Raw genomic sequence first — 22706 nt, 5'->3', positions numbered from 1 at the left:
AGTGAAAATCGCCCTTATGGCTAATTTGGTAGTGCAGTTTGTATATTAAGCCTTCTTTTGACTATGGTGTTCTTTGTAAAATCAGTATGCTCAGTAAAGGGTCCGAATAGGACCGAAAGTACTCGGCCAACTCGTTTTTTTTTCATTTTTTTCCTTCGTGGCAAAAAAACCTTTATTTATACATAGCATCACGTTTTATATACTTCGTGATCAAGTTATTCATATATATATATTATATAATATATATATATATATATATCATATATATATATTGTTGTATCAATTTTGTCTTAAAATGAATGTTCTGATGTACAGTAGTTATTCATAGGTTTTGTAGGAATAAAATATATAAACAAAACTATGATTTTGACCTAGTCTTCATTGATGTTTAAGACGACTTTATCCGAAGGGACAGATTTTTTACAACGACAACGACAAATCTGGGTTTCAAGACATGCTATTAGATGCCATGAATGGCATCGTGTAGAGATTCGAATATCTGAAATGGGAAGGAAGTTACGTTTGTTCAAAATTCAATTGCAGTGAGCATTCATTACCATTTTTTTTTTCAGAAATTGATCTTCTGAAGAATGTGCAGCATAAATGGAATGAACGGTGTAAACGTGTAGTACATCGCGCAAGTAATACGTTGTTCGTTCGTTTTCAAGTGATTGGTTGACTATGTGAATTACGATTGAGAATATATGTTAATTTAATTATATATTATTCAATTTAATAACAAAATCTAATCTGTAGAGTACACATAAAGTAATAATGAGCATTAAGTTTAAAGAATAAAATGCAATAAAGTAATTTTTCTAAAATCGCTGGAATAAACGCACCCACTAGCTAGCGTTCTCCACTAACTGATAATCTTAGATCTATCAAAACAAACTCGCAAACAAATGAAGTCTACGTAACCTACACGTAAATTATTTACATGGCTAGGTGATTCAAGAGTGAATAATCAGTCTCAACGAAGAGTGAAATATTTATGAGGACGTGGTGGCTCTACACCTAAATATCGACTGGAGAGGTAATTACAGTTTGCCGTGCGTGTTGGTTTTGGTGTAAGGCAAATGGTTTCTAGCTTGGGCTACCGGTAAGTGAGCTGGTTCGGACTTCAGACATACCTAGCTAGGTTAAATCCACTATGACGGAATCTTCTCATTTAAGTGTAATTTAGTACAACTGTAAAAACAGCAGCTTATGATGAATTAGCTATATATACCTAGGTATACCTAGGTAGCTACCTAACCTAGGTATTAGCTACCTAGGTAGCTAGGTACTTAGCTAAGCTACCTACTAGCCCTAGTAGGCTAGCTGTGATCCAGACTGTTTTTTAAACAATGTCGTAGTGACTAGGCTACTTACCTTGGTTAGGTATTTCTAAATAAGCATTCCACATCATTTGTCCCCGTGAATATGAAAGCCACCAGTAATTGGGTCGTCAAATGTAGCCTATTTTGCCGTGTTTAGTACGAGCCCCTGGGGGTTAATTTACAGTCCTCCAAATAAATATTACTTAAAGTTCTTGTTCAGGAGGTAAAACTGCACAGAAAAACCACAACTGCCATAGTCTAGGCCGCAGCGGAATAGTAATATAGATCTACCCTTGGTTAATCTAAGTTAACGAGACATGGCGGGTACTCTTGTGTTTAAAATAAGATTTGCTGAGTTGTTCCTACACGATTAGGGTAAAACACAGCTTTGCGGCCAGACAGCCACCTGTGTGGCAGTGCAGCCACTTTCCCTTAAAATTATTTTAGCACTGCCAATAAGCTAAGTTAGAGGTCAGTCACAAGCCAACCTTTGTGGAAGCAACACCTCGAGGCCTCTACGTTCCTCTCAAAATTAGTGTTTTCAGTAAAACTTTACTTTAGTTACGCTGCCTGATTCCTGTCAGGGACAGGTTCCTCATACATAAATTGACATAACCTTTCCTATAATGCTAGGTCCTGACCTAACCAGTTCTTACCTACCTAACCTAACTTAGGGCAACATACCCTGACCTGGCTCTGGGTAGGGGGGGGACCAGGACCCCCAAAATAGGCAGTCACCTGTCCTGATTGGCAACTGGTGGGAATCAGGCTGCGCAACTGAAGTAAAGTTTTACTGAGTGCTAACTTACCTCCATGACGCTTTTGAAATTTTTACTTAAAACACCTAACAGGGTAAAGCACCGCTGTGTGGACAGGCAGACACCTGCACTATTGCGCGGTCACTTACCCAAAAAATAAATTTAGCATTTCCAGTATCCTTAACTAGATGCCAGTTATAACCCAACCAGCTTGGAAGCAACAACTCAAGACCTATACTTTATTCTCGAATTAAGTCTTTTCTCTTAAGTCACAAAATAATACAATAATTTCCGATTAAACAGAAGTTAATGAAAGTCTAGCCATGCGCAGTGCAAACTTGCCTCCATGACGCTTTCAAAATTTTTACTTAAAACGCCTTATGTTTAGAAGATTGACACCATCTCAATGTTTGCAGAGTCACTTGCATCGACATACTTCCCATTTCCTGTGCTAAATCTGCATACCACTCGTACCCATAGACGCTGGGACGCTTTCTTCAAACAATCTTAAACGATGAGGGTGTATCACCCTCCGGATGGGTAAACAGTGGTTGTTCGGGAAGAAGACGAGTGCGCTAGATAACATTTAAATAAGTATTTAAACATCAGAATACGGTTATGAATTGCATATAATTATTACGTATTTATGATAATTCATTTGAAAATATTTGTTGTTGTAAAAAGTAAACCAGCTTCCTGATACAAATTTCATTGGTTTTGCTGTGAACATTACCTAGCTATATATATATATATATATATATATATATATATATATATATATATATATATATATATATATATATATATATATATATATCTAAATATATCTATAATATATATATATATATATATATATATATATATATATATATATATATATATATATATATATATATATATATATATATATATATATATGTGTGTGTGTGTGTGTGTGTGTATATATATATATATATATATATATATATATATTATATATATATATATATATATATATATATATATATATATATATATATATATATACAGTAAGTCCTCGGGTTACGCTGGTCTCGACTTACGATGTTTCGTGGTTACGAACGCGCCCCCATAAAAATATAAAAAATAATATTTGTTCCGATACGTAATACAAACCCTCGGTCCTTTAACAATAGGAAGTAGCTAAGCGGCAGCTGGAACGGTCGTAAGCTTCGAACAAGGGGAGAACGGTAGTTAACTGCTTGTCCGATCGTCGCGCGCCGCGCGACTGGGAGGTAAACAAATCACTTTTGCTTTCGGCCGCGGGTGTGAAGGACGTGTTCGTCATCGCTCTCTGCCCGCTTCATCGTCGTATGCTTTGTTTATATTGTGTTTTCTACTAATGGTTTGTTTGACTTGAAAATGAAACTGTAAGTACACTGTTTTCATTTTCATTACTTAATTATGAACCCTTGAATTATGTCTCGGTGCCGAGGGCGGGCGCGCTCGCGCCGAGTCATGTATTTGGGCGAAAGGGTGTAATTGAAAAATGTAAGTACTTTTTTCATTATATTTTTGCCCTGTGCGTTCGTTACCGAGAGTGTGATTGCGCTCGGCACGAACTTTTTAAGTTTGTATAATAGAATGCAATGAAAGTGGATTCGCATTGCAATATTCTTTTCATTTTCATTTATTGATTGCATGAATTTAATCTGGATCAATTTTCGTTCTTACCCGGGTAATTGATCCTTACGATTTTTATGTGAAATGAAATCGCAAGTGCAGTATTCTGTTTCATTTTCATATATATTTTATGATAGCATCATATTATTGGATCAAGTTTCCGTTCTTACCCGGGAATTGATCTTTTCTCCTTTAAGTTCTATGAGTGAATCGCAAGGGCAGTATTCTGTTTCATTTTCATATTACTTTTCACTGCTGTGCGGGGGTGGGGGAAGCGAAGGTCTGCCAGGAAGTTTGGTAGCCGATTCTTCGTCTTCCTTCCTGCCCCCCGCTCAGCTTCTTCATTGTTTTTGTATTTGGGGTGGTCTTCCTTGCGTTCGGGGTGGGGCATGTCTTCCCCCCGTGCGTGAGGGAACCCCTCTTACTAATCTATCTATGTACCGCAGGTGCTACAATCCGTGGGAGACGACCTTGATGTAGATGTAGATCCTCACGAGGTTTGTACTCGTTGTCGGGGGCGAGAGTGCTCCCGCAACGAGCCCTGTGTAACGTTGTAATGCATTCGTCAGAGCGCAAGTGGGTGCTGTACGAGGACACAAGAACGTCATCGGAAGTCCAGTGACTCCTTTGGTAACGGACGTCCAGTTGTACTCGGGGTCTTCCGTCCGCTCTGGGTGGGGTTCTCTCCCCCCAGGCGCGAGGAAGCCCTCTAATTAACCCGACTGTTGCTTCCGCAGGTTTGCCATCAGCGAGGACGACCTGGGACAGGTGTGGGAGTTTGCTGGGACTGCAGGGGTTGATTCAGCGGTTTGGCGGGGTCGGCAGTGGTCACTCATGCTAATCAACCACTACAACAACCACAATCTCGACACCAGCATATGAGATGTCACCGCACCTGGTGTACACACCACATGTCATGTCGGTAACACCCACGGCTGCAATCCAGAACCAATTCCTGCCGTGCCAATCAGGACGGTGCCACCGCCACCTGGGTTCTTTGTATTGCCGACCCCCGGACTGCCGCTGCCCAAAGAGTACCCCCCTGGACCTGCCGCCGAGTGCCGAGGATGACGGTAGCTGCCGACAGGACGCCTGTCTCTCCTGTGGTACCTGCCGTGCCTGCCCGTACCTGTTGTTCGGTCCCAGCCACCGCTCATTCCCTTTCAGATCAGGTGCCTGCTGCTCATTCACTTTCAGATGTTCCTGCTGTTCCTGGACCTGTTCCTGTTGTTCCTGCTGTTGGTGATGCTGTCACAGTCTCAGGTCTTTCCGGACAGGTGCAGTCGGGCCCTGTTGCTTCGGCAACTGCCCCGGCTCCCTCCTGGTGGAAGACCTGAACTCTGTACCTGAGCCTGCTGGAAGAAAAGAGGAAGAGGAGAAGGTGTCGTGTCGTCTTCGTCGGCTTCGTCGTCCGCTCCTCTCCTTCCCCTTCGACTTCTAAGGCCAAACGCGAAGAAGAAGAAGGTTGCCTCCTTCACCCCCCCCCTAAGAAGACTCCTTCGGGATCTTCTAAGGCCCCGGCTCGCTCAGGCGAGCTGGGGAGCTCTTCTGCTGGTCCTCCTGTTCCTTCGGGAACGGGGCCCGTCGCTTCTTCTGCAAAGAAGAAGTCGACGGGGACCAGAGGGCACCAGCCTCGGCTGGTGCGTCCTCACCTGGTGCTAGCGGGTCTGCCGCTAAACCAGGTTCCGTCTCGGCCGCTTCTCGTTCGCGAGAAGCACCGAGTGGACGCTCTTCCAAGAAGACCGTCCAGCCAAAGTTTGACGCTCGAGCTCGCTCGCCGTCAAGACAGCGGCGCGGAGCAGAAGACTGGCGAGAGTCGTGCACACGACTCTCGCCAGGGCCATGGACGCTCTCGCAGCGATCAACTGGCTGCTTGGGCTAACGTGACGGTTCGCTGATCAGCCACGGGTTGGAGGCGAGGCGGCCGCCGGTACCAGCCACGGCTGGTACCAGCGACTCGACGCGCCGAGAGGACGCTGGCCGGTCTCGACGCGACACAGAGCCTAGCAGGTCACCCGTCCGCCGCTCCCGATGGGACCGGGCGGAGACGGTGACCAGCGGCAGCTCGCCTGACGCTAGAGATCGGTCTCGACGTTCTCAGCCGAGCCAATCGCCCCAGGCGAGCGTAGGCTAGGCCTGCTGCTCGACCTCACACGGGTTACGATCAGCAGCAGCCCTCCACGCACGCTGGTCCTGCCAGCGAGCGAGGGGGGAGCGTCAGGTCTGCCTCTTCCCATAACGGTTGAGGCGAGGAAGGGGTCCCCGCGGGCCGTCGGTACCAGCCACGGCTTGGTACCAGCGGCTCGACGCGCCGAGAGGACCGCTCGCCGGTCTCACCGTGACAGCGAGCCTAGCAGGTCACCTGACGCCGCTCCCATCGGACCGGGCGGAGACGGTAACCAGCACAGCTCGCCTGACGCTAGAGATCAGCGTCGACGTTCTCAGCCAAGCCTCTCGCCTCAGGCGAGCGGCAAGGCTAGGCATGCTGCTCGATCGCCACCCGCGGGGTTGACGATCAGCAGCAGCCCTCCAAGCACGCTGGTCCTGCCAGCGCGCTAGGGGGGAGCGTCAGGTCTGCCTCTCCTGTACCTTCAACCTCCTCGGGCTACGCCGGGAGGAGCGAGGTACCTATGAGTGATCGCGAGAGGTGCGCCGCTCGCTGGACCCCGCTATGACGCCGTATGGACCAGGCACGTTCTAGGACCGACCAGGACATACGCGCAATTAGCTGGAGGCGAGGCACCGTCAGGGGTCTGCCGCTCTTCCTCCTTCTGAAGGAGGAGTATCTAGGGATCTGTTCTTGTTGGAGGGACTGGACGGTCCTACTCCGCAAGACGCGGTTACTCCCGAGATACAGAGGAATTTGCAGAAGTCATTAAGCTGATTCGTCAGCATAATGACCCTGCGGAAGGATTGCCGCTCCCACCAGCAGCCCGCCCACGTCTCTGCTCGAGTCGTTTTGGGCCCGAGAGGGAACCCAAACCGACGGTGGGTCTGCCGCGCTCGGAGCTTGCCGATTCTGTCTCGAACCAGTGTCTCGTCTCCGGACAAGAAGGCTCTCTCAGTTCTGGCCGGTCGATCAAGCTACTTCCACCTCCTGCTACTGCGACAGCGGCGTTTTCTACTGTCTTCGGACACCGTATTTAAATACTCCTTCGGTCCTCCTGAGAGGTTTCGACCTCGACGAGGACTGGAATGAGTCGGAGACGGTATCGGGCTCTCTCCTGTCAGGTGTCGATCAGCCCCACCCAGACGACGTTCACAGTGGCGGCAGACCTTACCTACAGTGAGAGTTCGTAACCCTCCGCGGGAAAACGTTTTCCTCCATGACGATACGTTTTCCCCAGACTCTGAGAGGCCATCGCCGCAAGGCGATGGCTGCTCCTACTCTTCTCCAACTGCTAGTTCCACTGGGGAAGGCGAGCGAGTATCCAATTCCTTCCCTATTCTCTCTCCTTACGGCTACGAGGGAAAGGGGAAGGATCCTACAGAGATTTCTTTGTAGGATCCCACGTTCGGGACTGCGCTACCGGGGGGACCTTCGGGTTCCTACCTGACGTAAGCCCCGTCGTTGAGGAGGAATCCTGCTCCTCATTCTCTATTTCTACGGGAATCGAGAGGACCACCAGCCGATATCGTTTGACGAATTCGGTGGGGGTTTTCGCAGACTGCTTAGAATTCTATCTACGGAATTTCTGCGCATTCAAGAGTGTTTTCGAGTTTTTTTTACGATCTTTGCAAACACTTACGCGAGACCACCGGTCCAAAGTGAGCGAGACGAGAATCCCCGATATGTTACGATAATCGGGAACCTCCGCTATGCTCGATTCCTGGATTTTCTAGCATTGTGAAGAGACTGCTGCCAGAAAGAACTATCTCACAGTAGGCGACCAACCTGGAATAGAGGAGATCGGACGGGAATATCCAGTTTGGCTTGAACTATCGTCTTAGTATTCTGTTCACCATTGAAGCTTTCCTTCGAGAAGACTTCTCCTTCACTCTCGTTTGATAGAGAACGAAGGTGGTCGATCTCCAATCCTTATTTTGTTCTTGAAGGAAAGAATTTAGGATGGAGATCGTTGTTCAGAATCCTACAAAATATACTACGTATATTAACCTCGCGACCTGATTCTGCTAAGGCAGTTTGACTTGTCCGAGGGGTATGCGCATATCCTAGTTATTCTAAACGGATTGCGACTTAGACGAGAAGTATTCTAATTGAACTGCAACCTCGGGGTTGCCTGCAACCTACCAGGAGTTTTCAGTTTCAATTTTATATACTTATGGTTTTGTCACGACAACACCATTTCAACTTTTATATTTACCGAAATTCGTTTCGCCTAAATATAATTGCTCGAGCATATCTTTTATGCTCGGTAGTTCTAGCCGAACGCATTCCTTCGTGGAATAATGGATTACCTGGCAACTCAGGATGACGAGTCAAGCAGGCTCAACCACTGCGTATTGAACTGCCTCATAGCAGCTCAGTATCAGCTGGGCCTCCGAGATTCACGGTCATGTAGTGTCTCTCTCTCCCCTGCTTGATTGACTACCGAACCGTATCTCTGCCTAACAATCATGGACTTAGGTCTCTGATTAACGGGGATTCTCGCAATAATGAGGACCATCTACTGCGGTGACGCTGGATTCCATCGCCTTCGACATTGCGAGAATTTTCAACAGAGATATCCTCTTGGACTCTTTCATCTTTCTGTTACCGCACGGTAACAGAAGTCTGTACAAGTCTCCCGCCGCTGCATCGCACTGCGATAATGCGAATGATTTTGCAGACATCTGAGTTTGTCTTCAAAATATCTCGTATTCGTAGGTGTACAATTGTTCATTGTTCAACCCGAATTACAAGATGTGTCAGAAGACATCGCCTACTCTCCGACCTGACAGCTCTACCCCAAATGTTCAGCCCCCATGAGAAGCAGTTCTTCAGGCGGCTTTCACCTGTGTTTTCATTACCGAAGAACGCCCCGCTTTCATTGCAACTACGACTTCTCACCGGACAGCAATGAAATAGCGGGTAGCGTTTTCAGTCATTTGTAAGCACAATATGAATCTTGAGATCCTTCTCTCGATTCATATGTGAAGACGTAGGTTGCATTCAATATCTACCTTCGTCTTCAACGGTACATAGTGTTGTTTCTCCTTAGCTGAGATTCAACAAACATGAGATGTTTTACCTTCAGGGACCTCGGTCTCTAGAAGGCAATTGACTTTCGCCTGTTGGGTACATGCCTTAAGAGAATCATCACCTCGCTGTCCGGCATTGGTGACAAACAAATACATCATTTGTTTGGTCTCTCGGCATAACCCTTTAAAGGCGAAGGTCACGTGACTTACTCGGATGCTTTGACAACTTGCCTCCTACCGAACGCAGTCAGTCGGCAGCTGTCAGAGCGCCCGAGTCAGTTGGCAGCTGTCAGAGCGCCCGAGTCAGTTACGAATTACGCTGTTGACTTAGTTCGGTTGTTACACAGCAACCATTACTTCGTTTTAATAGCTTGTCACAGTACCCATACCATTGACACCCACCATGGAGTGTCGGTGTCCTATCCACTACCGATGGGGATAGGAGGATGCGAGAGACTTCGTTGCTAACGGACAGACCAGTATGGGTACTGGACATCACCGAAGTAGAGAAGAGGGATAGGTCATGCGACTATTTCCTTCTTTTCCTCTGAGGAACTGCATGACTTCTCCTGCGAAGTCAGGCACCCAGGGGATGGGGATCCGTGACGCTCGATTTCGTACCGAACTTCGTAGCGAAGACTCAGAACCCTTCGGTCCCTGACGATTGGTTCGAGTCGTTCACAATCCCCTCCCTAATGGACTTCACCGCCTTCGATGCGAAGGAGATGCTGCCTTGTCCACAAGAACTTCTCCTTGGCGCAGGTACTGAAGGCAGGGGTCTGGTCCAACCAGACCACATGCCCTTCCTTCTACCTTCGGGATATTGCCCACAGGTCCTTGGATCTTTTCCTTGGACCCGTGGTGGCTGCTCAACACGTTGTGTAGCGAACCCAGACCCTCGCAGGCTGAACAGCATCGAGTCCTAGTGTGACCGTAAGAATGGATGGTGAATGAGAGTGTGACTGGCTCCTCTTCCCATCTTTTTCTTCTCCCCTACCTGTGGTTAGAGGGACACGGTCGTCACCCGGCTGGATAAGGACAAGATGCAGGTGAGCTACTCAACAGAGCCCCATCCTATCCCTTTCACTAGGGATAGGAGCATATATCCACCACTTCCTCCTAACAAGGGGGAGGAAGTGGATGCCAGCTTGAGACAACCCATACTTTATGTGCCTCTTGCAAACAGGAACAAGTTCTTGCTTGCTGGTACGAGAGATACGCTTGCCTCTCTGCTTAGTACTCGGCCCAGAGGTCCTGACATTGATCCTGCGGTGCCACACCCCAACCCGATCAATCGGACATAGGCTTGGATCCCTCCCTCGCTCTTACACCTGGGAGGGAGGCATTCCAGGGATGGACGAACACCAGTCTGTTCATCAAAAGACTCAGATTCCTCCCACCACCGAATGAGTCTTCCTATTGTTAAAGGACCGAGGGTTTGTATTACGTATCGGAACAAATGACAATTTGTCGAAAATTGCATTTTTCCTAACTATACAAACCTGAGGTCCTTTAACATAAAGTCCCTCCTCATGCCACCCCTCACTCTGCGTATTTTGCATGGGCCAAAAGCAAAAGTGATTTGTTTTGACCTCCCAGTCGCGCGGCGCGCGACGATCGGACAAGCAGTTAACTACCGTTCTCCCCTCCCCTTGTTCGAAGCTTACGACCGTTTCCAGCTGCCGCTTAGCTACTTCCTATTGTTAAAGGACCTCAGGTTTGTATAGTTAGGAAAAATGCAATTTTCGACAAATTGTCAGTTTTGCGTCGTTCCGTCTTACGCGGTTTTAGCGTCGTAAGCAACGTAAACAAACGCGAACTAGTTCCAGGCGCACGGCGGAAGAATACGCTTTGTGGGGGAGAGGACTCGTCGCTTCGCTACGCTCAGTCCTCGCCCATACGCCATTTTGGTTGTTTACACTGCCTCTCTCTCCCTCGTGTTGTATCGTTTTTGTAACTTTTTGCTCTTTGTTATGGCTCCCAAGCGCAAGGCTGGACTCTTCTGATGGTAGTGACATCGAAGAAAAGAAAGGCCATCACCATGGAAATTAAAGTGGACATTATAAAGCGATCCGAGAAGGGAGAAACGCCAACAAACATTGGCCGCTCGCTTGGCCTTAGCCGTTCGACCGTTGCTACCATTATCAAAGTATAAAGAGCGCATCGTTGAACATGTGAAAGGATCTGCTCCTATGAAAGCGACAGTGATAACTAAGCATCGTAGTGGTCTAATAATTGAAATGGAAAGGTTATTGGTGCTTTGGTTGGAAGACCAAAATAACAACCGGCGTATCCCAGTCAGCCTTATGGTGATTCAGGAGAAGGCGAAAAGATTGTTTGAAGCGTTGAAAAAAGAAAAGGGGGAGGGAAGTGAAAGTGAAGAGTTTGTGGCTAGTAGGGTTGGTTTATGCGATTTAAGGCTCGGCCAATTACCATAACCTTAAATTGCAAGGTGAAGCTGCTAGTGGGGATGAGAAAGCAGCGAGGTGAATTTCCTAAAGCGTTGTCTGAGATAATTAAGGAGGGGGTATTATGCAGCAAGTGTTTAACGTAGACGAGACAGGTTTGTTTTGGAAGCGTATGCCTAACCGCACTTACATCGCCAAGGAGGAGAAGTCAGCACCCGGTCATAAAGCCAGCAAGGAGAGGCTAACTTTACTTCTTGGGGGTAATGCTGCTGGCGACTTCAAACTGAAGCCCTTGTTGGTGTATCAGGCTGAAATCCAAGGGCACTCAAGGGCATTTGGAAGGGTCAACTACCAGTAATTTGGAAGTCCAACAAGAAGGCATGGGTGACACTTGCAGTGTTTGAGGACTGGTTCGTAAACCATTTTGTTCCAAGTGTGGAGCGGTGGATTGCGCCTCCAAGGGTATCCCCTTTAAGGTGTTGCTAGTGCTGGACAATGCCCCTGGACACCCTGCCCAGCTGGGAGACTTCAACCCTAATGTCAAGGTGGTTTACCTTCCACCTAATACCACGGCCCTTTTACAGCCTATGGACCAAGGAGTGATTGCTTCGTTCAAGGCCTACTACCTACGAAGGACAATTGCTATGGCTTTACAGGCAACTGAAACCAAGAAGGACTTGACTCTGAAGGACTTTTGGAAATCCTACACATCCTTGATGCTGTAAAGAACATTGCTAATTCCTGGGAGGAGGTTAAGCAAACAAACATGAATGGTGTCTGGAAGAAAATTTGTCCTCAATTTGTGAATGATTTCCATGGGTTTGAGGACACAGTTCAGCTAGTTGTCAAGAACGTTGTTGCCCTGAGTAAGGAAATCAATTTGGAGATGGAGGTTGATGATGTTACAGAGCTGCTGGAGTCTCATGGCGAGGAGTTATCTGCTGAGGACCTGATACAACTGGAGAAGCAGATAATAGAGGAAGAGAAGAAGCACCCACCCCAGAGGCTAAGGCTTTCACAAGGCAGGTATTGATAAGAGGTTTTGCAGAGTTGCAGCAAGCTTTGTCAACTTTTGAGGCTCAGGATCCAACTTGGACAGGTTCACTAGGGTTTCCAGAGGCGTCATGGATTTGATGCAGTGTTACAAGGAGATCTTGGATGAAAAGAGGTCGCTCTCTGTTCAGACTAACCTGGAGCAGTATTTTAAGAAGGTAGAGAGGCCTGCAGGAGATCCTGTACCCTCTCTTACCTCAGCTGCCTCTGCTAATCCAGCACCTTCTGAATGTTCTGCTAACCCAGACTCACCTGCCAGTATCTCCATCACCTTCTTGTAGGTTCTGCCTCACCTAAAGACTCACCTGCCCCAACATCTCCACTAGTATGTTCTGCTCACCTCAAGAATCACCTCCTCAGCATCTCCCAGTACTAGTATGTTTCTGCCTCACCTCAAGAACTCTGCCTCAGCATCTCCAGCAACTTCTGGAGGTTCTTTTTCTCTTCACTAACCTCCCCCAGTCTTCCTCCAGCACCGCAGCTTCCTCTCCAGTGCAAGCCAATCAAACTAATAAAGGTAAGGAATTGTTCTCTCGTTGTTATTGATAGGTATTTACATTAATCATGTGGTATTTTTCAATGTTCCGACACGCTGAAATTCGTGTTTACGATGCATCGTAAGAAACGGATCAACGTCGTAACTCGGGAGGACCCCCTGTATATATATATATATATATATATATTATATATATATATTATATATTATATTATATATATATATAAATATATATATATATATATATATATATTATATATATATATATAGATATATCTATATATATATATATATATATTTTTATATATATATCTCATCAGGGGAACCATAGGGAAAGGCATCGTACTCAGGTATATTTATTTCGCGATGTGTATATATATATATATATATATATATATATATATTTATATATACTATATATATATATATATTATATATATATATCATATATCTATCTCTATCTATATCTATATCTATATCTCTCTCTCTCTCTCATCAGGGGAACCATAGGGAAAGGCATTGTACTCAAGTACATTTATTTCGCCGACAATTCACAACTCATAGTCGCATTCTCAAGGCTATAATTAAAGATAAACACACGAACATTAAAACTACGCACTGCCTAATTCATAAAAATTACGCAATATTTAAAAATTCAATGAACATCAACATCAGAATGTAGAACATTTAAAAATTTATGAATCTCTTAAAACAGAAAAACAAAATTATGTACAGTACAGTTACATTAGAATTATTTAAAAATTACAGAAAAATGTGAACAGGCCTGCTGCTCAAAATCGCCACCGAGGGTTGGTGAGCGTCTGCAGCCCCCCCCCAGCCCACCGGTTCTGCTGGTGGGCGAGGGGGGAGCGTCAGTTCTTCCTCTCCTATCCCTTCAACTTCCTCGGGTTACACCGGGAAGAGCGAGGCGATCAGGAGCGATCCCGCCACGAGGGCCTACGAACCTGGCACGGTCCTAGGACCGACCAGATTGTACGTACAAGTGGCAGGAGGAGACTATAAGGGGTCTGTTGTGCTTCCTCCTGTAGAAGGAGTAGGGTCTCGGGAGGCGTTCTTGCTGGATGGGCTTGACGGTCCATCTCCACAAGACTCGGTCACTCCTGAGATCCAGAGGTCGTTTGCTGAGGTTATTGCGTTGATTCGTCAGCTCAATGACCTCGGGGAAGGATCGCCGCTCCCACCTTCCGAGCCTACATCTAGGCTGGAGTTGTTCTGGGGACCTAAGAAGGAACACAGGACGACGGTGGGTCTGCCGCAATCAGCCTTGGCCGACAGTGTGCTGAGCCAGGTGGACGCTCTCATCTCTGGACAGGAGGGTTCGCTTCGGTCCAGTAGGTCGTCCAAGCTCCTTCCCCCACCTCTACTACAACAGAGGCGATTCTACGTGCCAACGGAGGACCCTTTGCCACCCTAAAAGGTTAACCCGGAGCTGGCTAGGCTAACTCCGGGGGTGTCTCTTCAGCACCTGCTGTCAGAGAACCTCTGGTTCTCGCAGCAAGAGGTATTTGCGTTGTAATCGACTGCCATGGCAGCATTCCAAGCAGTCTCCTGGATAGACCTGTGGTCCCTCATGGTGTCTAAGGTCGTGGCCTCTTCGGGAAACATCACTCCCGAGGTGGACCCGGCTTTCATGAGACTGTACCAGTCTGGAGGTAGGGCTATCTCCTACATGGCCCACCAGACGGCCAACCTGGTTCTGAGGCGTAGGGACGCTGTCCTCACTCGAGTAATCAGGTCGGCAGGGCACGAGGTGGCCTTGGGTCTTCAGAACGGACCGGTGCGGAGTTCCTCCTCTCTCTTCCCCAGAGAGATGGTAGACACTGCGGTGGAACAACGGCGCAATGACGACAGTGACCGTCTAGTCCACCAGGCAGTTTCGAAGGTGGCTGGGCAGCCTCGAGCTACTGCGGCTAAGCCCAAGGGCTTAGCTAGCGCTTCCTCTGCGGCTAAGACGATTGCCTTGTCGAAGCCGAGAGGAAAGACTCTGCCTTCGACTTCTACTGTAAGGAGCGATTGTAACCAGCCCTCGTTCCAGCCCTCCTTCTCTCGAGGAGGAGCCGGGAAGAAGTCGAAGAGAGGAGGGAAACGCTAGGGACGGCGTTCCCCCTCACCTGCTGCTGGAAGTTGGGGGGTGCCTGGCGAGCCATTGAGCAACTTGGCACCGCTACGGAGCAGAGACCTGGATAGTGAATGTCCTTCGGGAGGGATATCTACTACCCTTCGAGTCACAGCCACCCCTCACCTCCAACCTGGTCCATCTACAAATTTACGTTCCTGGTTCTGCCAGGGACGTGGCGCTTCAGCAGGAAGTGGAAGCCATGCTGAGCAAACGAGCTGTAGAGATCGTATGGGATCAATCACCGGGCTTCTACAGCCGACTTTTCCTGGTGGAGAAGTCCTCCGAGGGGGGGGGGGGGGGGGGGGCTGGCGCCCAGTGATAGATCTCTCTCCCTTGAACCGATTCATTCGCCAGACTCGGTTCACAATGGAAATGACACGTTCAGTGCCCGAGTCCATCAGGGAGAACGACTTCATGCTTTCTTTGGACCTGAAGGACGCGTATTTCCAGATACCCATCCATCAGTCCTCCAGGAAGTACCTCTGCTTCATCCTCGACGGAACGGTTTACCAGTTCAGGGCACTTTATTTTGGTAGTCGGATCTCGAGCCCAAGTAGAGGATGAAGTACCTGGGCATGCTGATCGATACGGTAGCAGGGCTAGTCTTCCCCGCAGACTTGCGGATCAGCAGGTTCAGGGAGGCGGCCAGACGGTTCCTGTCCCTACAGGAGCAGCCAGCTCAGCAGTGGCAGGTCGTGATTGGTCACCTGTCGTCTCTCGAGAAGTTAGGCCCTCACAGGCGTCTTCACCTGCGGTCTCTTCAGTGGAGGCTAAAGGAGAGTTGGTCACAGGCAAGAGACCTACGGTAATTCCCCGTGTCTCTCACGGAGGAGGTGAGGCAGGACCTAGCCTGGTGGCTGGATGACGGGAATCTCGTAAGAGGAGTGCCTCTTTGCACTCCCCCCCCCCTCCCCCTCCCGGAGATGTTGCTGTTTTCAGACGCGTCGACCAAGGGATGGGGCGCACACCTGGAGGAGTTGCTGGCTGCAGGTGTGTGGGATCATCACGACAAGCACCTTCACATCAACGTCTGGGAACTCAAGGCAGCATTTCTCGTTCTCCAAGAGTTCCAGGACCGTCTGATGGGACACTCAGTGGTGTTGATGAGTGACAACACCCCAGTAGTGGCGTACGTCAACAAACAGGGAGCTTAGTGTCCCTCCCGTTGCATCAGTTGACGTTGCTTGTGCACGAGTGGGCCGTGGCACACTCGGTAGAGCTGTCAGCCCGCTACATTCCAGGCAAAAGGAATGTAGTAGCAGACAAGCTCAGCCGTCAGGATCAGTTGATAGGAACTGAGTGGTCCCTTCACCCAGACGTGGTGGAAAGGCTATTCAACCTGTGGGGGCATCCAGTCGTGGATCTGTTCGCCACCCGGCACAACAGAAAACTCCAGGTTTTCTACTAGGTTGTGCCGGACCCATGGGCGGCTGAAGAGGACGCTCTTCAACATCCGTGGGACAACCTCTTCATATACGCCTTTCCCCCGTTCTGTCTGATTCGCAAGGTGATCAGCAGTGTGCTGGTCACCGCGAATCTTCAGATGATTCTGGTAGCGCCCAAATGGCCTCAGGCTGTTTGGTATCTGGACCGGCTGGCTTTGCTCGCCGAAGCACCGAGAGAGATTCCCCCTTGGCACAACCTCCTGTGCCAGCCACACGTAGAACGGTACCACTGGTCGCTTCGGTCCCTGTGTCTTCACGGCTGGCTGTTATCCACCGTCTCTTGCGAGCGAGAGGCTTTTCTGGCCGAGCAGCGACAGAGATGGCTGGGTACCTCAGACAGTCCTCTGCAGCTGTATACCAGGGAAAGTGGTCCGTCTTCTGTGGTTGGTGTCGTGGATGGGGTCTCTCCTCTCTGAGCCACTCTTCAGCAGGTAGTGGATTTCCTCATTTTCCTTCGCCGAGAGAAGCTCCTCTCTGTCTCCGCAGTTAAAGGCTACAGAGCCGCCTTGGCCCTAGTCCTTAAACTGCTGGGTGTGGATATCTCCTCTTCCTTCGAGATCTCCCTCCTTATGAAGAGCTTCGAAAGGTCTTGCCCATCCAGGGAACTCAGGCCCCCAGGGTGGGATGTGACTCTTGTCCTTAGGAGTTTGACTCGAAGTCCCTTCGAGCCTCTCCGGGAGTCGTCAGACAGGGATCTGACCCTCAAGACCCTCTTCCTGCTGGCCCTGGCATCGGCGAAGAGAGTAGGGAACTTCATGGTCTTTCCTTTGATGTTAAACATTCGAGGGGATGGGGATCTGTGACGCTCGATTTCGTCCCGGACTTCATGGCGAAAACTCAGAATCCTTCGGTCCCTGACGACCGGTTCGAGTCCTTCACGATCCCCTCCCTGAAGGACTTCACCAATAACGATGCGGATGAGATGCTTTGTCCTGTGAGGACGCTACGGCACTATCTGAAGAGAACTCGGCACCTCAGGCATGAGTGTCGACGCCTCTTCGTTAGCACTGGGGTTACCAAGAAAGAAGTATCCAAGAACACTCTTTCTGGCTGTGTAAGGTGACCAGGAGGGCGTACGACACGGATGGTAGTGACGACACCCGTACCCTTCGTCCGATGGTAGTAACGACACCCGTACCCTTCGTCCGAGACCCCACGAAGTTAGAGGTATTGGTCCAACCCTTGCGTTCTGCAAGAACTTCTCTGTGGCACAGGTTCTGAAGGCAGGGGTTTGGGCCAACCAGACCACCTTTACCTCCTTCTACCTTCGGGATATTGCCCACAGGTCCTTGAACACCTTTTCCTTGGAATCCATGGTGGTTGCTCAACAAGTTGTGTAGCTTACCCAGCACCCGAGCGGACAGAACAGCATCGCATCCTTGTGTGACCGCATGAATGGACGAGTGAAAGAGAGTGTGACTGGCTTCTCTTCCTCCTCTTTTCTCCCCCTATACCTGTGGGCAGAGGGCCTCAGTCGTCACTACGCTGGACAGGAGGCAGATGCAGGTAAGCTACATGACTGAGCTCCAGCCTATCCCTTTCAGTAGGAATAGGAGCAGTTATCCACCGCACCCCTAACAAGTGGGGGGAGTGGAGGCCAACAAGAGACAAACCCATGACTTCATATTGGCTCTTGAAGTAGGAACTAGTTCTTGCTTGCTATTTATAAGAGGTACGCTTGCTTCCCTCTTATAAATTTGGTCCAGACCGGTTTGAGTCATTCACGATCCCCTCCCTGAAGGACTTCACCGATAACGATGCGGATGAGATGCTTTGTCCTGTGAAGATGCTACGGCACTATCTGAAGAGAACTCGGTCCTTGACATAAGGAATTACTTTCAGTGCCAGCTGGAACCCAGTTGTGAGATTCAGTAACAAGGTAGGCAGTAACTGCTTGTCCGATGGTCGGGAGTCCTGCCCGACTGGATGTAAACATTCCACTTTGCTTTTGACTGCCGTCGGGTGCAGACGTGTTGTTGACCTCTGCCCGCCTCTGTCATGTGATCGTTTATGTTCTTTTTGGCTTTTAGCCTTTGTTCTTTGTATACTTGTGTTCAACTGTGTTGTTTTGTATTTTTATTTGATTGAGAATGGCAAAAATGCAAACCCACGAGTCAGATAAGCCCTTTTGCCCCCCCATCCAACCGGAGAGTATGCCCTGGAGTGGGGCGACGAAAATGTGGTGCATTTCGTTCTAGCAAGATTGTGGATCCTCATGCCCTTTGCACAAGATGCCAAGGGCGTGAGTGCAACCGTGATTTAACTTGTGATTGTACGAGAAGAGGAAGTCAGCCAAGGTGTTGTCGTAAAGCTCTCCCTCGGCACCGCTGGTGGCAGACACGTCATCTTCCAGACACGTCGTCTTCTTTCCTCCCCCCTCGTCAGCTTCCCCGCATGGCTCTCTCTCCTTCGGGGGCCATGTCTCTCTTTCCCTTTTCAGTCGATCTGTCGAGTGCAGGGGAGTTGTATTCAGGGTCTTCTGTCCACTCAAGGGGGAATATTTCTCCTGCCGAGTGAACAGGAACCCCCATTAACCTGACTGTTCTTTTCTCAGGTTTGTCTGCCTCCGCTGGTGGGGATCTGCAGCAGGTGTGGCGACCGCTGAGTCTTCCCGGCACTCCGAGTATCCAGGGACTCCTTCACCATCTGGCTGCAGTCCCAGTCACACACGGGGTGGAGTCAAGGATGACTACTACGGTCTTGACCCTGGGGGTATGCGGCACCACCTCATCTGGTCTACACCCAGCACGTGACGATGGTTACCCCCACGGCTGCGGTGTAGGCCCCGTTGCCACATGTCTCCAAGATGGAGTATATTCCTCCGCCTTCCCCAGGTTTTGCTGTCCTCGCTCCGCTCACTGACTTTGAGTGCCCGAAGAGCTCTCCTTTAGACCTACCACCTGTTGCCATCGCCATGCTTGCTGCCCCTGTTCCTGCCCGTGGAAGTACTGCTGCTCCTTCAGTTCCTCCTGCCCAGGTGAAGCTTGGCCCTGCTGCCCTGGCAGCTGCCCCAGCTCTGGCCTGGATGGGAGACCTGTCTGCTGTCCTAAGGAAGCTGGCAAAGAGGAAGAGGAAGGTGTCGTTGTCGTCTTCTTTGTCTTCATCTTCGTCGCTGTCTTCTGCCGCCTCTTCCCCTTCTACTTCCAAGGCCCCCAGCTGAGGAAGAAGGTGGCCTCCCCCCCACCCCCCAAGAAGTCTTGCATAGAGACTTCTAAGGGTCTGTCTCACTCTGGTGGGACAGGTGGGCCTTCCACTGGCCCTCCCGTTCCTTCGGGAATGGGGCCTGTCTCTCCTTCCTTAAGAAGAGAAAGACGGGGACCGTGGAGGTACCAGCCACAGCTGGTACCTCTGCTCCTGGCTCTAAGAGGTTCCACCTCTGGACATGGAACCGTCTTGGGTGCTCTCTGATTCTCGCAGCAAGAGGCACAGGCCTTGGAAGCAACTGCCTTGGCAGCATTCCAAGCAGTCTCCTGGCTAGATCTGTGGTCCCTCACAGTGTCCAAGTCACGGCCTCCTCGGGACACATCGCTCCCGAAGGGGACCCGCCGTTCGGGAGACTGTGTCAGTCTGGAGGTAGGGCTATTTCCTACCTCGCCCATCAGATGGCCAACCTGTGGACCAACCTGGTCCTGAGACGTCGGGACGCAGTCCTCACTCGAGTGACCAGGGCGGCAGGGTGTGAGGCAGCGCTAGGTCTGAGGAACGGACTGTTGCTGGGTTCCACCTCTCTCTTCCCTAGAGAGATGGTGGACGCTGTGGTGGAACAGCGGCGCACTGAAGACAATGACCGCCTAGTACAGCAGGCAGTCTCGAGGGCTTCTGGGCAGCCTCGAGTCACTGCGGACAAGCCTCAGAGCTTGGCTAGCTCATCCTCTGTGGCAAAGACGTCTTCCTCGTCGAGGCCAAGAGGAAAGACCGAGCCTTCGACTTCTTTGGTAAGGAATGATTGTCAACCATCCCCCCAGACCTCCTTTTCCCGAGGAGGATCCAGGAAGAAGTCGAAGAAGGGGAAACGGTAGGGACGGCGTTCCCCCTCACCTGCTGCCAGAAGTTGGGGGGGTGCCTGGCGAGCCATTGGGCTACTTGGCAGCGCTACGGAGCCGAGACCTGGATAGTGGGATATCTACTACCCTTCGAGTCTCGGCCACCCCTCACTTCACACCCGGTCCATTGGCAGACGTACGTTCCCAGTTCTGCCAGGGACGTAGCGCTTCGGCAAGAAGTGGAAGCCATGCTGAGCAAGCGAGCTGTAGAGGTTGTACGGGATCAGTCACCAGGCTTCTACAGCCGACTTTTCCTGGTGGAGAAGTCATCGGGGGGCTGACACCCAGTGATAGATCTCTCTCCCTTGAACCAATTCGTTCGCCAGACTCGGTTCACGATGGAAACGGCACACTCCGTGCTTGATTCCATCAGGGAGAACGACCTCATGCTTTCGGTGGACCTGAAGGATCCGTATTTCCAAATACCCATCCACCAGTCCTCCAGGAAGTACCTCTGCTTCATCCTAGACTGGACGGTGTACCAATTCAGGGCACTTTGCTTCGGTCTCTCAACCGCCCCACAGGTGTTCACGCGAGTGTTCACACTGGTGTTGGCTTGGGCCCATTAGGTCGGGATACGTCTATTGAGGTATCTCGACGATTGGCTGGTCCTGGCGAGCTCCCGCTCACAGTTGCTGCAAGATAGGGATCAACGACTCGAATTCTGATCATGATCTGGGGATTATGGTGAACTTCGAGAAGTCAGATCTTGAGCCCAAGCAGAGGATGAAGTACCTGGGCATGCTGATCGACTCGTTAGCAGGGCAAGTCTTCCCCGCAGACTCGCGGATCAGCAGGTTTAGGGAGGCAGCTGGATGGTTCCTGTCTCGACAGGAGCAGTCAGCTCATCAGTGGCAGGTCGTGATCGGTCTCCTGTTGTTTCTAGAGAAGTTAGTCCCTCACGGGCGTCTTCACCTGCGGTCTCCTCAGTGGAGGCTAAAGAAGTGTTGGTCACAGGCAAGAGACCCGCCATACCTCCCTGTCCCTCTCACAGAGGAGGTGAGGCAGGACCTAGCCTGGTGGCTGGACAATAGGAACCTCGTAAGAGGAGTGCCTCCGGAGATGCTGCTGTTCTCAGACGCATTGAGCAGCTGCAAAGGACGCGTTTCAACACCCGTGGGACAACCTCTTCATATCTATCTGATTCGAAAGTGATCAGCAGGGTGCTGGTCACCAGGAATCTTCGGATGATTCTGGTGGCACCCAAATGGCCTCAGGCCGTTTGGTATCCGGACCAGCTGGCTCTTCTCGCCGAGGAACTGCGAGAGATTCCCCCATGGCACAACCTCCTGTGCCAACCACACGTGGAACGGTACCACTGAGCGGTTCGGTCCCTGTATCTTCATGGCTGGCAGTTATCCACCATCTCTTGCGAGCGAGAGGCTTTTCTCGCCGAGCAGCGACAGAGATGGAAGGGTACCTCAGACAGTCTTCTGCAGCAGTGTACCAGGGAAAAGTGGTCAGTCTTCTGTGGTTGGTGTCGTGGACGGGGTCTCTCTCCTCTCAGAGCTTCTCTTCAGCAGGTAGCGGATATCCTCATCTTCCTTGTATATCCTCATCTTCCTTCGCCGAGAGAAGCTCCTCTCCGTCTCTGCAGTTAAAGGCTACAGAGCCACTCTGGCCCTAGTCCTTAAACTGCGAGCAGTGGACATTTCCACCTCCATGGAAATCCCTCCTGATGAAGAGCTTCGAGAGGTCTTGCTCACCTAGGGAACTCAGGTCCTAGGGTGGGATGTGACTCTCGTACTTACGAGCTTGACTCGCAGACCCTTCGAGCCGCTCCGGGAGTCGTCAGACAGGGATCTGATCCTCAAGACCATAATTCTGGTGGCCCTGGCATCAGCGAAGAGAGTAGGGAACTTCATGGTCTTTCCTTCAATGTTAAACACTCAAGGGGATGGGGATCGGTGTGACGCTTGATATCGTCCCGGACTTCGTAGCGAAGACTCAGAACCCTTCGGTCCCTGACGGCCGGTTCGAGTCCTTCTTGATCCCCTCCTTGAAAGACTTCTCCGACAACGATGCAGATGAGATGCTGCTTTGTCCTCTGAGGGTGCTACGGCGCTATCTGAAGAGAACTTGCCACCTCAAGGCTTGAGTGTCGATGCCTCTTCGTTAGCACCGGGGTTACCAAGAAAGAAGTGTCCAAGAACACTATTTCTTTCTGGCTTCGTGAGGTAATCTGGAAGGCGTACTCTTCAGACAGGAGTGACGACACCAGCACCCTTCGTCCGAGAGCCCACGAAGTCAGAGGTATT

The 22706-nt window shown here is 49.9% G+C and overlaps 1 protein-coding gene across 2 annotated transcripts in view; it reads left to right on the top strand.

Annotated features, from left to right (window-relative positions):
* The first annotated feature begins 845 nt into the window (after positions 1-845).
* LOC135215721 (probable ATP-dependent RNA helicase DDX46) overlaps positions 846-22706 on the top strand; it is a 55617-nt gene continuing 33756 nt past the window's right edge. Inside the window, exon 1 of one of the 2 annotated variants that reach the window (XM_064250680.1) lies at positions 846-1036. The gene's annotated coding sequence lies outside the window, so the exon portion shown is untranslated. Of the gene's footprint in view, positions 1037-1083; positions 1103-22706 lie in introns of those variants that run through there. The other variant, XM_064250687.1, reaches the window with a different exon arrangement.

This window comes from Macrobrachium nipponense, chromosome 19 (assembly GCF_015104395.2).
Source record: "Macrobrachium nipponense isolate FS-2020 chromosome 19, ASM1510439v2, whole genome shotgun sequence".
Taxonomy (NCBI): domain Eukaryota; kingdom Metazoa; phylum Arthropoda; class Malacostraca; order Decapoda; family Palaemonidae; genus Macrobrachium; species Macrobrachium nipponense.
The sequence above is the reverse complement of the archived record's forward strand: the minus strand, read 5'-3'. Positions and strand labels throughout refer to the sequence as shown.